Source organism: Myotis davidii, unplaced genomic scaffold (assembly GCF_000327345.1).
Source record: "Myotis davidii unplaced genomic scaffold, ASM32734v1 scaffold144, whole genome shotgun sequence".
In the NCBI taxonomy this organism is placed as follows: domain Eukaryota; kingdom Metazoa; phylum Chordata; class Mammalia; order Chiroptera; family Vespertilionidae; genus Myotis; species Myotis davidii.
In genome coordinates, this window is record NW_006297066.1 from 419957 (window position 1) to 424712 (window position 4756).

The 4756-nt window shown below is 37.1% G+C and overlaps 1 protein-coding gene across 1 annotated transcript in view; it reads right to left on the reverse strand.

Moving 5' to 3' along the window:
• Positions 1 to 4756, reverse strand: part of NBEA (neurobeachin) — a gene marked incomplete at its 3' end in the record, with an annotated part of 537034 nt that overhangs the window by 344300 nt on the left and 187978 nt on the right. The gene's annotated exons all lie outside the window — the stretch shown is intronic.

Sequence of the window (4756 nt, forward strand, 5' to 3'; positions counted from 1 at the left end):
AACAAACAAACAAACAAAAACAAATTTTTGTGCACCGGGCCTCTAGTGTTCTCATACGTTGCTTGGCCTTCCTTATATCCTCTTTCAAAAAGTATCTATTTAGGTCCATTGCCCATTTTTTGATTGGGTTGTTTATCTTCCTTTTGTTAAGTTGTATGAGTTCCTTGTAAATGCTGGAGATTAAACCCTTATCAGTGATAACATTGGCAAATATGTTCTCCCATGCAGTGGGCTTTCTTGTTGTTTTCTTGATGGTTACTTTTGCTGTACAGAAACTTTTTTTTTTAATGTAGTCCCATTTGTTTATTTTCTCTTTAGTTTCCATTGCCCTAGGAACTATATCAGTTAAGATATTGCTTAGGTATATGTCTGATATTTTGCAGCCTATAGATTCATCTAATATTTTTATGGGTTTCTGTTTTATGTTTAAATCCTTTATCCAATTTTGAATTTATTTTGTGTGTGGTGTAAGTTGGTGGTCTAGTTTTATTGTTTTGCATGTATCTGTCCAATTTTCCCAACACCATTTATTGAAGACACTGGCTTGACTCCATTGTATGTTCATGCCTCCTTAGTCAAATGACAAGTGCTGTCGAGGATGCAGAGAAAAAGGAACCCTCATGCACTGCTGGTGGGAATGCAGACTGGTGCAGACACTGTGGAGAATAGTATGTAGTTTCCTCAAAAAACTAAAAATGGGACTCCCATTTGACCCATACATCCCACTTCTAGGAATATATTCCAAGAAACTAGAAACACCACTCAGAAAGGATAGATGCACCCCTATGTTCATAGCAGCACAATTTACAATAGCTAAGATTTTGAAACAGCCTAAGTGCCCATAAGCAAATGAGTGGATTAGACAACTGTGGTACATCATCTACACGATGGAATACTATGCTGCTGTGAAAAAGAAGGAATTCTTACCATTTGCAACAGTATGGATGGAGCTGGAGAGCATTATGCTAAGCGAAATAGACGAGTCATAGGAAGATAAATATCACATGATCTCACTAATTTGTGGAATATAAAGAACATCATAAACCAATGAACAAAAATAGGTACAGACACAAAGAAGCATCAAACAGACTTTCAAACTTCAGCAGAAGGCAGTGGAAGGTTGGGGGGGTGGGTAAGAGATCAACCAAAGGACTTGCATGCATGCATATAAGCATAACCAACGGACAGACACTAGGGGGGTGAGGGCATGTGCCAGGGGGTGTGGGATGTTGGGGGGAGGTCTATGGGGGAAAAAGGAGACAAACGTACTACTATTTGTAATACTTTAAACAGTAAAAAACAAAAACAAACAAACAAACAAACAAAAACATGACCTAATCATAAGGACTATAAAGTGCTTCTTCCCCCAACATATTTCTAAAGACCTATTTACAGCAATTCCTTTTCCAGGTACATCATGTCTAACTATCAAGGCAAAATTAGAAGGCAATTTCCAATTTAAAAAGACAAATCAAGAATAAGACCCAGATATGGCTGGGATGTTGGAATTAGCAGAATTGGTATTTAAAACAACTATAATTAATATGCTAAGGGTTCTGAATGATAAAAATAGATAGCATGAAAGAACAAAGGGGCAATGCAAGCATAGAAATGGAAATCTTAATTTTAAAATTTTTTTTAAAAGGAAGGAAATGAAAACTACACCTACGCATATCATTTTCAAATTACAGAAAATCAAAGTTAAACAATTCCTAAAAGGAAAATACAACTTAAATGTAGCAAAAAGAAGAATGACATCTAACTTTTCCTCAGAAACCATGCAAGCAAAAAGAGAATGGAGTGAAATATTTAAATCTTCAAGAAAAAAAAAACCATCAACTTCAACTTCTGTACCCTGCAAAACTATCCTTTGAAAGTGAAGAAGAAATAAAGACTCCCCAACAAACAAAAATTGAGGACATTTGTTTCCAGTAGAACTGACTTGTGTAAAAATGTTAACAGAAATTCTTTAAAGAGAAAGAAAACAATATAGGTCAGAAACTTGGATCTACATAAAGAAAGAACACTGAAAAAATAGTAATAAAAAGTTCTATTTTTTAATCTAAACTAATATGATAAAGTTTGTTCAAAATAGCTGTTCAGACAGAACAGTCTTCAAATTAAGGAAAATTAACAAAGATTAAGAAGTGCATTGCATGATGTTAAAAGGGTCAATTTTCTGAATAGACATAAGAATTCTCAATGTGCAAGAGCATCAAACCAGATGATGCAAAAACTGCTATAACTGCAAGGAGAAAGAAATGAATCCACTATGATAGAGACTTCAACACTCCTCTCTTATAAAAGGACAAATACAGTAAGGCAGAAAATCAGGATATAGTTGAACTCAATAATACCAACAAACCACTGGAGATAACTGACATCTATGCACTACTTCATCCAACAGCAGCAAAATAAGCATTCCTCTCAAGCTCACATGAAGCATTCACTAAGACAGACCACCTTCTGGATCACAAATCACATCTTACAAATTAAAAAAAAAAAAATAGAAAGCATACAATGTCTTTACTCAGATCATAGTGGAATTAAGTAGAAATAACCGATAACTAGAAAATCCCATAAGAAGTACAGATTAAACAGCACACTTCTAAATTATACCTGGGTAAAAAAGAAATCATGAGATATTAAAAATATTTTAAATGAAATGAAAATGAAAGCACAACTTACCAAATTTGTGGAATGAAATTAAAGCAATGCATATAGGTAAATTTATAACCTGATATGATATTGACTTATAATAAATACATTTGGTCTTCTTCCCAATTTCTGGCCCAGAGCTCCTAAAGTCCTTGAAATTTTCTAAGTGATCAGAACAATTATAGCTGTCTTTAGTTATGTTAATGAGGTAAATTTTGTAACTCGCCTAAGAATGGAGCTAACCATGTGATTAGTGTGTTGGAACCTTCAGACCCCATCACTCTCCCTAACCTCCAGGCTGCCTACTGTATGATTTCGACTATATGACATTGTAGGAAAGGCAAATATACGAAGATAATAAAAAGATCAGTACTTTCTGGGAGTGGGATGAACAGACAAAGCACAGAGGATTTTTAGGGCAGGGAAAATATTTTTTATAACATAATAATGATTAATATATGTTGTTGGAAGCCGATCCACCCTGGCTCCTTGAGGCAGTCCCTGCAGAGAAGTTTCAAGGAACCTTGAAATAGAGATGAGAAACGCCCTAGCCTTTGGAATGTAATGGATGGGGTTAAGGTCAAATAGGATAAATGCAGATGTAAGAGGACAATAGGGGGAGGAACCTGGCTAGGAGAAGAAAGGTTGTTTCCCCAGATGAGGACCAAATAGTATAAATACAGATGTTAGATGACAATAAAAGGAGGAACCTGGGTATGATGATCACCTGAACTGCCTCCGTGTCTTTCCTTCTCTGCCGACTCTGTCCACACCTTGGGGAACCCCTGGACCCGCTGGGGCTGGACCCCAGCAATATGTCTTTAGACTTTTGTCAAAACCCAATGCACATGAGAATACACAATACCAAGAGTAAACTCAAAGTATCAACTTTGAGTGACTATGACGTATCAATTTAGTTTAAACCTTGATTAAAAAGTACAGTTCTGGTCAGTGATGTTGATAATGTGGTAGAGTAGGTATGTGTGGGGAGAAAGAGTATATGTCAGAGCCTTGCAAAATTTTATTGTAAACATTAAACTGCTCTAAAAAATACAATTTTTAACAATAATATAATGAGAGGAAATAACTTCAGAGGAATGGAGGTGGGAGAGGTAACCTTGGCCTCTCCCCTGAAATTTCAACAAATTAAACAACTTTATTTCAACAAAGAATTCCCTGCTTGATACAAAGGCACACTTTAGAGATCCACCCACTGAATAATCTAAAACTGGGCAACCACGAATAAACAGGGAGACAAAAAGGAAGGAAAGCACAGACTGCTCACAGATGTAGCCCTGCAAGGAGGAGTTCAAGGCTCAGTGTGCAGAGGGGAGGAAGCCTGCAATAGCAGGCACTTCCTTCAGCACTGAGGAAAGGAGAGCTGCAGGGGCAGTCTGGCAGGGCCAGCAGTGAGCAGAGCTAACAGTGACTGAGCCAGTAGGTGCCTGACAGAGCACAGAGATCTGCCCTGCTATACTCCACTGTCAGGTGGTGTTATTTCAAACAAAGAAACAGAAGCACAGAGCACTGCCAAAATATACACTCCCAAAACTCTCCTCCCATTGCCCTTGAACTCAGGTTGAGGAGCATATTACCTGTAAACCAAGAGCAATTGGAATAGAAGCACTATTTTCCTGATCCCCAGGTGGGGTGCTTGGAGCAGGGCCCGGCAAAGGTCAGGGGTCACCTATACAGTGAGGGTAATACAATCCCCAACCCAAAGCAACCTAGCAGTACTATCTTAGAGAAGCCCTGGGGGTCAACACTGGAAAATAGTAGAAAGACCTCTTCAGAGGAAGCTGCCAGCAGCCATTATGTGATATGAATGACAGAGATTGCAAGATTGCAGTTCGAAAATACGTAATGAGATGCAAGAAAACACATACAGTTAAGTCACTCAGAAAAAAAAATCAATGAACAAAATTAATACTTTACCAAAGACATTAAGACTTTTTTTTTTTTTTTACTTCAGATATTTTTTATTTCTTCAAATTTGTTGTTTATCAGGAGTGACTGAAATAAAAAATATAATTGAGTCCCATCATCATCATGGAAATGGCTTTAAGAGAAAACTGGTCAGATGAATATTATTGCTTTT